General features: G+C 41.5%; 1 non-coding gene across 1 annotated transcript; it reads left to right on the top strand.

The window, feature by feature from the left end:
- The first annotated feature begins 1,590 nt into the window (after positions 1–1,590).
- On the top strand, positions 1,591–1,697 carry LOC141636484 (small nucleolar RNA R71). The gene has a single exon (XR_012541091.1). It is a non-coding gene; the product is annotated as a small nucleolar RNA R71 (small nucleolar RNA).
- Positions 1,698–12,422: the final 10,725 nt, after the last annotated feature.

Here is a 12,422-nt window from a genome sequence, read left to right as displayed (position 1 = left end):
AGGGCATTACACTTATACTAGCTCCTAAGTCACATAATGCCTTCTCAATAGAGAAGGTACCTATATTGCAAGGAACATAAAAACTACTCGGGTCTTCTAGCTTGTGAGGTGCAGTGCGAGACAAATAAGAGCATGACTCTTTGGTTAATGCGATAGTATGCACATTTTCAAGTGAATTTTTCTTAGACAAGAGTTGTTTGATGAATTTAGTAGGCAGGCACTTGATTAACTAACTCAAGGAAAGGCACTTGTACATTCAAGCTACGAATAACCTTTTCAAATTTATTGAAAGATACCTGTTCCTTTGTCGGCACTAGTCTTTTCGGGTATGGGGCTGTAAGAAGTAGCTTAGCCCTCTCCTCTAAATCGCGCATGCCGGCATCCGTGGACTTAGGCTGAAAGTCCACTACTTTCTCCTTGTTGAAACTTGAACCCTCTTCAGACCGTCTCAAATATGAACCATTGATCGACATTGGGTCGTACTTGAGTCGGGGCCCGACCCATCAACACTCGGGTCTTTCCCAATATTTTCGGATCTTTGTACCCGAAAAAATGATCCCTCAAGTTGTCGGGCATCGGAGGACGAAAAATCTCACTATCAGCAGCGATCTTAGTCGATCGACCAGTGATGTCAGTCGATCGACTGTGTTGAACAGGACCAGAAGCTTCTGTAACTCGCACTTCAGTCGATCGACCGGGTATGTCAGTCGATCGACTGATATACCTGGTAGACGCCTTTTTCTTTTCTTTGCTCGTTCCAGCTTTGTTTTGACTCGGTTTCGTCTCATCTTTTGCAGCATCATCCTCGACCATAGCAGGCCCCTCCAGGGTGGACCCACTCCTCAACGTGATGGCATTAAGGGTCTCTTTTTGGTCGATTTGAGTCGGTAAGTGTCCCGGGGCTCGAGTGGTATTCTTGCTAGCCAATTGAGTAATTTGACTCTCTAGCATCTTCATCCCGGCCTCTCTAGCTTGGGACTCCTTCAGCAATAAGTTCTTGAACTCGGTGAACTCAGAATTTTGGGATTGTTACTGCTACTGTGGGACATACAGAGGCTTTTGATATGGCTGCTTATGTGGAGGCACATAGGCTTGCTGCTGCTGCTGCTGCTGTTGTGGAGGTTGAGTCGGATTCAGGACATTCTGGCTACTCCACCTCAAGTTGGGGTGGACATTCGGCTCATAGTACGTGTTTGTCTGCCTATAATGTTGAAAGGCAGCGCAAGACTCGAAGGGGACAGAACAATTCTCTGAGACATGCCCCTGAGCTCCACATCTTCTACAGACGAAAGGACCGTCTGAAACAGCATTAACATGGTACATCCCTCCTTTAGAAGCTCCTCCCAACTCATATTTATCAAACCTTGCAGTGAGAGCTTCTAGTGCAGCAACAGAGGAAGATTCAGCAGCTCTCCTCTGGTTTCCTCTCGAATTCCCATATTCAGCCTTATGAGTGGCCAAATCATCAATGATCTTCCACCCCTTAGTCTCTCCCATATTCTCGAAAATCGGCCATTGCTGCAGATCCAAAATAGCCCTCGATCGTCATCTGACCCATTATAGAACTGATTGCAAAGACTCCATTTTTCGAACCCATGGTGCGGTATGGTTGGCACCAGTTTCTTGAAACGGACCCATGCTTCATGAAAGTTCTCATCAGGCCCTTGTTTAAAGCTCGTGATCTGAGCTCTAATGGCATTCGTCTTTGAGGCAGAGAAGTATTTCTTGTAGAATGCCAAGGCCAAAGAATACCAGTCGGTGATCCCATGAGCGGCTCGATCCAGATCTCTATACCACTCTCTTGCAGCATCACGAAGAGAGAAAATGAACATGGTCTCCTTGATCTGGTCTTGGGTCACACCGGTCGGCGGCGGTATAAAGCATCAATAATCAATAAAAATCTCCATATGCTTGGCTGCATCTTCATTTGCAGCTCCCCCGAACTGGTTTCTCTCAACCAGGTTAATATAGGAAGGCTTCCGCTCGAATTTTCTCGCCTCCCCAGGTAATTCGAATCATTTGTAGAGATTCGCAGCTGTCGGCTCTGAGTGACTGGCAATGGTTGCTTCTTCAGCCATGACTGGAATTTCTGGAGAAGTGACTGTCTCAGCTGAAGAAATAGAAGCAGGAGATGTGGGTGGATCTTCCTCGAACAGAGCGTTTTCGTAGTAGCTTGACAGAGTACTCACCTCTTCCTCTGTCGGTAATACCCTTTGTGATCGTCTCAACTCGCGCAAGGATTTCTCAATCTCAGGATTGAACGGTACTAGTTCACCACCATGTGACCTGCGCATAAGAACAAACTACAAAAAGAATATAAGAAAAGTTTAAGGAACAGGTGTCCCTTAAACTAAGAAAGACTAAATAAAAACAACTAAAAATTAGAACAATTGCCTCCCCGGCAACGGCGCCAAAATTTGATACCCGTCGTTGTAGGTACCAAAAATAAGATTTATAATTTCCTATTAAAACTAACCTAGGCTAGTGGTAACAGGGTCGAACCACAAGGAGGCGAATGTAATTTCTAATTGTCTAATTTAGTCTAAGGTAACGAAAGTGGGGGTTGATTTGATTCGGTCTATGCTAATAGCAAATAAAGACAATAAACTAAATAAACAGTTAAAACAGATAAAAGAAGGGGTACTAGGATTGTCGGTTCGTTATAGTTTCGGCGGCAGCATACTAAACAGGTCTAAATCAAACACATGAGGCGGGAAATAAAGAGGTCCTCTCGGTCCACTCTTAACAAATAGCATCTTCCGATCTCGCTATAAGTCCCTAATATCACTAATACTAACTTTCGTCCTGAAAAGTGACAAACGGTCTAAACTTTACCTATCTTTCGATCTCAGCATAGTTTAGTCATTTTAATTGGTGATCTAACAACTGTCCCTATCTTTCGATCTAATGGGTCAGTCAAATATTAAGCATTCAACTAGTCGCATGCATTCGATTCGTCAAACACAACATTTAAATCAATTATAACGATGGTAAACCTCATGTGGTCAGTCGATCGACCAGGTATGGCGATCGATCGGCGACACGCGATTCGAAGTATTCATTCTATTGCCGCCTACACTATAATTCCCCTACATCCTAGCACAAACTATTTGGCTACTCATACTAAGGACGATAACAACAATAAAACTAATAAAATAGACAGAAGAATTCATGCTTGAAATAATAGAACAAACAATTAACATCAACGATGAATCGGTTTTGGGAAACTAACTAGCAATTCTATCCTCCAAAACGATAATAAAGCAAACTGAATTATTAGCAGAAGAATACCGATTGGAATTGCAGCAAGAGATCCAGAAACCGAATGCGAGAGTAATTGTACGAAATAGTATAAAAAACCCTAACTGTTGAATGTTTGAAACAAACTAAAGAACTCGTAAAAACTGAATGAATAATATGATGATCTAGGTTACGTTATATAGAAAGTATACGTAACACTTATTATCAAAACCTAAACACAATGGGCTTGCGTTTCCTCGATCTTTTAATTCTCGTCTGGGATAGCGGCTTTGTCGATCGAATAAGCGTGGCGGTCGATCGGCGAGTAGCGATGTCTGATAGCTTAACCGGAACCCGCAAGTTGGTCGATCGATCAAAGCGGTGGTCGATCGGTATCAAGTAAACGACACTTGACTTCCAATTTCTCGTGTATTTATCTTTTGGTATTTGAATTGCGCACCAAGCTCGTTTCTTAAGTGAATACTTCACGTCAAAATGCAATGCAAGACACTCGGGGACGGATTTAGCTCAATTTCCGTTGAATTCTTCACATTTCTGCAATAATGTACAAAAACACGAAAGTAGACGGAAATAGGGGAAATGGTAGCTTAAACTACACAAATGAGCTCTGAAATGCATGGAAAATAGGATGTAAAACATCATATAAAAGACACGCATCAGCGTCCTTACTTTCATGTTCCTTAACTTAGGTCAACGCTCTCTCAGCTTACTTCCACCCTTCTTTCCCCTTTACACTCAACAATACAAATTAATAATTCGTTTCATTCCTTCTTCTACCTAACTCTTTGGTAATCCGGTTATCTTCTCGTTACTTCATAACTCAAATTCTATTAATTTCTATCAATATCTCCTCATTGTTTCTTATCACTGGGTCTCTCTCATCATGCTTCTCACTCACACTTGCCACCATTAAGTTCACACCATCAATGAGTAATCATCAATTAATTGCATCTCGCCTTTACATTTCTAGAACCAAAATTTCACTTTATACCGTTAACTGCCCAAAGAATTTCACACTAGGTTCACCTCTTAATAATCCAAATTCCCAAACTCACTCACTATCGACGAATCCACGTCGCGGCATAACTCAATCTAAGTTCACTATATACCATTCTTCTCCATCCCTTTACAACAACCTTCCATTACATACATTCTTAGCCAACACATTCCTAACCATCTTCCTCCATAAATCCTTACATATCTTAATTTGCCACTATTCGCATCCCTCACCTCAATCCTTTCATTCTCACGTTCCTTACATTACATCATCCCTTACTCATATACACTTACCTTACATTACCCAAACTCGCAATTATATCACCCACCGTGTCTCAAAAAATATGCTCCATGCCTCAATAAAGCTCATCAATCTTCCTTTCCTTTTTTCACTATCCATCACAACCACATATACCTCATGTCCTCCCTACCAAACTCAAACCCATCATAAGGTGCTACTCTTACATCATAATAATGGGTAACTTACGCATCAGGACCAACACATATGTAAACAATGCATAAAGGAGCAAAGGAACACCTTCCAATTAAATATGATATGCGACGAGGTAAAAAGATAAGCATATGCCCCAAAACAGGGGTTACTAGATCGAGTACAGCCTACTCGATCGAGTAGGCGAAGATTAGAAGCACGTATAATAAATTATCAGGGCTACTTGATCGAGTAAATGGTACTCGATCGAGTACCAAGAGGTGCACTCAATCGAGTAAGGGCTACTCGATCGAGTACCTTACGTAATTCTTAGCAGTGTCCAATTTTCATAAAATGGTCATATCTCACTCGTTTCTTGGTCATTTTTTTGCGTGTGACCTATCGTTAGAATCGTAAGAGAACAAGCTATCACCTCCAAGTGGAATTACATCAATATTATATATGCATCTCAAGTTATAACAGTTTAAAGACAACTCCTTTATAATCGAACAACATACCTATTGATTTTTACTTCCAAACAACTTAAACAACAACCAAGCAAACAAAACCAACCCGATACTCGTAAAACCAGTATCCCTAACCACATGTTACTATCTACAAAAGCCAAACAATAATATCCATCATGCACATACCATATTCGACTTACCAATCATGTACTACCCGCATGTATTAATTCTATAACTTTACGTAAAAACAATAACATAATATACAATATCAAATCAACTATTCACATGTTACTAACATAATAACATTATAAAATCACTTCCACCATACAACATGCTTAACCATAAACATATTATCACATATAATTACCTTCACCTTTTCCACCAAATCCATCATTCAATCACATATCATCCATTCATCATATTCATATAAACGTTAGTAAACATATAGCGATCCCATGACACCCCATAGTGACCTGTTCAAAGTTGTAGGGCGAGTTCGCGATTTTAGGACGTCTTCCAAGTCATTGCATTAGCTCCTAACAACTCCTACCAAGGTTCATTTTAGTTTGACTCCATGGGTTCATTAGGTTCATTAGTGACAGGTTCCAAAATCGTCGCTCTGATACCACTTTGTAACACCCCCATGCACCAAGGTGCCTTACCAAGACCACCTAATGCATGGAAGTTCGACCATCTCGGTTACCCGAGGCAATGTATATCAAAAGGACCATAAAAGAATGCACTTTATTAAATAAGTTTAAGGCGATACATATCCAAAATCAAAACTGTCAAATTAAATACAAATGTTCCAAATACCAAAACCAACTAAATGTAATATAAAGTTCATGACACATCGGAAGACCCTAAGTGACACGTGGTGACTCGAACCCAGCTATCCCTCGCGCAATCCATCTCATACCTGCTCAATAACTGCTCACCATCCCCAAATAGATCACCATAGTTTTTAAAACAATTACACGAGGTCAGTTACTGATTACACAATATAAGATAAAGCAATATCAACAATACATACAATCACCCAACTCCGTCACATCTCCAATCACTCGAGTAGCCTGAAGGTTTAGTGCTGCCAGATTACGGCCACAATCAGTAATCCTCACCGCCAGTGGGGGACCGAAACTGTTCCCACCTAAGACTCACTCATCAATACCGAGCTAAAACCCAAGTTCCTTAATGTGCATATCCTCTTTGTGGCGGATTCCACAAAGGGCAAATCAAGGGCGTGGAGCCACTCTCGCAAGTGACTCCAATCAGCCGAGGACGCACCTCACGAACCACAGACAAACACAACCAACCAACTATACAACAACAATTACCAATTACATATTCCAACATGGTATAGATCAACAACATTAACAACCATCAACAATCAACCAAGCATCTAATACAATGTAACCAATAACTGAGTAGGGAAATCCTACCTGGAAAAGCAATCACCAAGATCATCACAATCAGCTAATCAGAAATGTTCTTGTACGAAATCACCTCCTATCAATCACACAATCATACAATTACCATCTAACAGTCACAATACTCCCAAAGCCCCTAAAATACCCAATTAGTGTTTCAACTAAAATCAATGAAACGACATAAAAATCATACTAGAATCTTACCCACAATGCGACGGTCTCAACGGCGTAAAGAACTCACGATTCCGATGACTCTAGCTTTGGGATTTGATAGCAATGAGAGAGATGAGAAGTAACGTACTTTGTTTTAATCTTTATGAAAGTTAAAGTAGATAAAAAGTGAAAACAACTGATGGATTAAGATTTTTTATCATTCTCACGCTGCTATCAAAACCCGTCAAAAGCAACCCGTAGAACCAACTTACTTGATCGAGTAGGTGACTTACTCGATCGAGTGCCTCCTACTCGATCGATTGACCCTTACTTGATCGAGTACCCATCAGACAGTACACTGTTTCGTAACCAAAACTCACTTACTCGAAAGAGTAAGCGTTACTCGATAGAGTACCTAACAGCTCATAAATTTGAGGTATTACAACACCATTCGTTTCCATCCCTCTATAACGACCTTCCATCACATATATCCTTAACCAACACAATCCTAACCATCTCCCTCCATAAATCCTTACATATCCTAAGTTGCCACTATTCGCATCCCTCATTTCAAGCTTTTCATTCTCACGTTCCTCGAACTTACGTCACCCCTTGCCCATTTACGATTACCTTTACATTACTCAACACGCAACTATATCACTCACTACCTCTCAAAAAACATGCTCCCTGTCCCGATAAGTTCATTAATCTTCCCTTTCCTTTTCCCACTATCCATTACAACCACATATATCCTCCCCGCCAAACTCATACTCATCATATAGTGCTACTCCTTACATCATAGGATCTGTTAACTTACGCATCACGACCAACACATATGTAAAACAATTCATAAAGAAGCAAAACAAAAACTCTGAAATAAATATGATATGCGACGAGGTCAAAAGATAAGCATATGACCCAAAAGAGGGGTTACCAAATCAAGTACAACCTACTCGATCGAGTAGGTGAATATCAGAAGCACGCATAATAAATTACCAGGGCTACTCGATCATGTACGGGGTACTCGGTCGAGTACCAAGACGTTTACTCGCTCGAGTAAGGGCTACTCGATCGAGTACCCTACGCAGTTCTCAGCACCGTCCAATTTTCGTAAAACGGTCATATCTTACTCATTTATTGGTCATTTTGTGCGTGTGACCTATCGTTAGTATCGTAAGAGAACATGCTATCACCTCCAATTAGAACCACATCAATATCATATATGAATCTAAAGTTATAACAGTTTAAAGACAGCCCCTCTATAATCAAACAACATAACTATTCGGTTTCACATGCTACTAACTAACATCTCTTATTCCACAAGCTACTAACTAATCAAAAGCCGTACAAGAAACACAAAAGCATGCCTTCTACCACTATATTCCACCTTAATCATATATATACAAATATCATAACTCCTATCGCATGTTACTACTACAAAGCCAAACATTAACATTCATCATGGTCATGTATATCCTTCAATTTATCCAACATACAATCCAACACTTTCCATTCAAATCAATCATATCTTTATCCAACATTTGCATATGAAACAACCAAAAACAAGTAGCGATCCCATGACACCCCATAGTTACTGGTTCAAAGTTGTAGGGCGAGTACGCGACTTTAGGACGTCTCTCAAGCCATTGCATTAGCTCCTAACAACTCCTACCCGGGTTCATTTTAATTTGACTCTCTACATTCATTAGGTTCATTAGTTACATGTTCCAAAATCGTCGCTCTGATGCCACTTTGTAACGCCCTTATACACCAAGGTGCCTTACCATGACCACCTAGTACATGAGAATGCTACCATCTCGGTTACCCGAGGCATAGTAATCAAAAGTGACCATCAAGAAACGTACATTAAGTAAATAAATTTAAAGTGATTACATCAAAACCAACTGTAGAATAAATACAACTGTTCCAAAACCAAAATCCATCTAAAGTAACAAAATGTTATGACACAACAGCGGAAGACTACTACTCTGACTCGTGGTGACTCCATCCCCAGGTAACCCCACGCGAACCTGAGATATACCTGCTAAACAACTGCTCACCATCCCCGAATGGATCACCACAGTTTTCAAAACATTTAAACAGGGTTAGTTACTGCATAAACAATAGAAGACAATACAACAGACAATTAAACAATCACAATCCCCCAACACCGTCACATCCCCAATCATCTAACTACACACTAAAGTGTGTAGCCCTCCCATAATATCCATCGCAACAGATATTCCACACCGCCAGTGGGGGACCGCAGCCGTTCCTACCTAAACCCCGCTCATCTCCATCGAGCGAAAAACCCATGTTCCTTAATGTGCACATACCCCTTGTGACGAAAACCACAAGGGGCGAATCAAGGGCGTGAAGCCACTCTCGCAAGTGACTCTACTCAGTCAAGGGCACACCTCACGAACCACATACAAAAAACAACAACAACTAATTACAATATTGTTAGGCCTGGAAATCCGCAGACCACCCTGATCAGTATTTTATCTAAACCTGACTGACAGGCTGTCAGGATGCCAGGCTCTCAGGGCACATGAAGATAGGCGTCAGGCCATGGAGAGGACAACGGTCAAAATATCAGGATGATATTTGATCATATCCGCGTATATTAATGGAAATAAATACGCAGCATTAAGTATAAAGATTATGCAGTAAATACGGTAATTAAGAGGGAGATATTCAGCAATTATTACCAGCAATTATGGAGAATGTTCAGCCTTCAATGCTTGATCATACGTAGTTCAAGATGGGAAAGCTATATAAGAGACACTTTGAAGATATTTGAGACACATCATTGATACGCAAGAAGAAATATACACATTACTTAGAGAAATACAAGCATTGTTATCGTCATATCTTTATTCTCCCAAATCATATAGTGAAATCCTCTCCTGGCTTGGTGCCCGTGGTTTTTTCCCATTCAAGGGTTTTCCACGTACAAAATTGTTTGTCTTGTTATTGTTGTTATTTTACTTATAGCTCAATATCGTACCCTGACGACCTGACCAATAGTCTAATTAGAGCTAGTTAACCCTGCACAACATCACCCTGACCTGATTTCGTCCTGCGTAAAATCCACACAAAACAATTGGCGCCCACCGTGGGGCATCTAGCTCTCTAAATCCTTTTTTCTTATCTTACAAAAAACTCAAAAACCTACAAAAATGGCCCAACCCACCGTTGAGGAACAATTGAATATAGCTCTCCAAAAAATCACTGAATTGGAAAGCCTGAAAGAAAAAGTGGCCCAAACTGAAGCAGAAATCCTGCAACTGAAAGAATCTGAGTCAGCCCTGAAGCAAAAATTGGAAAAAACCCAAGGGGCAGGCTCTAAATTCCAACCAGGAACCCCATTTTCATCAATCATCAAAAACATTGATTTTTCCAGCTTTGGGAGCCCAAGTACTCCTAAGATCACTAACGTAGATGGTGATGATAAACCAAAAAATGATGATAAACTTGATGAATCTGCAGCAGCCATCATGATGGCCGTAGTTCAGGAGATCAAGAAACTCAACGAAAAATTCGAAAAGATACTAGGAGTACCTGCCAGCACGGAAGAAGCTGCCCCTGACAGCTATGCTGATTCGCCCTTCATAGACGAAATAGCAAAAGTAGACCTACCAAAGAAGATCACAATTCCATCCATGAGGGTCTATGATGGAACCACGGATCCACAAAATCACGTGGCTCTTTACAAGCAAAAGATGCTGGCTGCGTCTATCCCCAGCGAGTTCAGGCAAGTTTGCATGTGCAAAGGATTTGGAACGACCCTGACTGGCCCTGCCCTGCAATGGTACATCAACCTGCCTACTGGCATCATCCATTCCTTTGCCAACCTGATAAACAGTTTCAACCAACAGTTTGCAAGTAGCAGGGAGTTGGAACAACGATCCAGTGACCTTTACCGAGTTACGCAGAAGCCTGATGAAACTCTCAGGACATTCCTTGCAAGATTCAACAAAGAGAAAGTGTCTATACGCAGGTGTGACGTTGGAACAGCAGAGGAGGCATTTAGACAGGGGTTACTACCACATAGTGACTTATACAGTAAACTCACTAAGTATCCCTCCCACACCTTCGTAGATGTTCAGGCCAAGACCCTTGCCTTCATCAGGCTGGAAGAAGATAAAAGCTACAAACTTGGATCACCCAGTGGACCAAGGGATCATGAAAGAAGCAATAGGAAAAGCAACAGAGGGAACAACTACAGACCTACTCCATATTCCTGGCCAGATCAGTCAGAAGTCAACCTGGCTCATGAATATCAAGGTAAGGTTAAGGTTTATCCACCTATCTCCGAGCATAACTTTAGTGTTGATATTGCAGGATTAATCCAGAGGCTTGACAACATGGGAACAGCTGTTAGATGGCCCAAGAAATCAGAAAATCCAAATCCCAGGAGAGACAATTCAAAATGGTACGAATTTCACATGGATATTGGACACACCACAGACGACTGATTCACCCTGAGAAAGGAAGTAGCCTACCTGCTAAAGTCAGGATACTTGAAAGACCTGATCAAGACGAAGGGCAGGAACGCAAACCAGGATAAGGAAAATCAGGAGCACAGGCAGGATCGTAATCTCCCTCCACCACCACCACTCTATGAAGTAAAATTTATATCTTGCGGTTCAGAGATTTGCGGCCTGACAAGTTCAGCAACAAAAAAGATAGCTAGGACACCGAGGACTGTGTCACCCTGCAAGCTGGATCCTGTTCCAACAATCACATTCAATAATTGTGACCTGGTGGGCATCCCTGATGTCCATCATGATGGCCTGGTCATTTCTATGCAGATTGGATTAGCCACAGTAAGAAGGATCCTGATAGATGGAGGCAGCTCAGTAAACCTGATCATGCTTGACGTACTGAAAGCCATGAAGATAAATGAGGATCAAATTACCAAAAAATCCAGCGTCCTAGTAGGATTCAGTGGTGAAACCAGGAGCACTCTAGGAGAGATCCACCTCCCAACCTATGTGGAAGGAGTCTCATCTTATGAAAAGTTTGGGGTCCTTGACTGCTTGTCATCATACAACGCCATCCTGGGCAGACCCTGGATTCACAATATCAAGGCCGTACCATCAACCTATCACCAGTGCATCAAGATACCAACAGACTGGGGCATAGCCACAATCAAAGGGGATCACAAGACAGCCCAGGAGTGCTACACAGCAGCCTTGAAGCCTTCCAAGGTAGGTAAGTCCCTGGCATAGCAATTACAGTACCCTGTTAGGAGCACTTATGTAGCACCTCCCGAATGGAAAAGAGTCGGGTAATTCTAGACCCGAGTACCACCGAGTACCAGGATAGTGTCGGGGCTGAACTGGTAAAATTCCTTAAAAATAAATCATCTTGGTTTGCTTGGTCACATTTTGATATGACTGGAATTAGCGCTGATATTATTACCCATAAGCTCAATGTTGACCCATCTTTTAAGCACATGCGGCGAAAAAAGGCGCAAATTTGCGGTGAAAGAAACACCATAATAAATGAAGAAGTAGAAAAACTCTTGGATATGGGGATGATCATGGAAGTAATGTACCCTGAGTGGCTGGCTAACGTAGTTGTTGTGCGAGAAAAGAATGGGAAGTGGAGAGTCGTGTAGACTACACGGACTGAACAAAGCTTGCCCTAAAGATCCATTCCCCCGCCTCATATTGA

Source organism: Silene latifolia, chromosome Y (assembly GCF_048544455.1).
Source record: "Silene latifolia isolate original U9 population chromosome Y, ASM4854445v1, whole genome shotgun sequence".
NCBI classification, from domain to species: Eukaryota; Viridiplantae; Streptophyta; class Magnoliopsida; order Caryophyllales; family Caryophyllaceae; genus Silene; species Silene latifolia.
The sequence above is the reverse complement of the archived record's forward strand: the minus strand, read 5'-3'. Positions and strand labels throughout refer to the sequence as shown.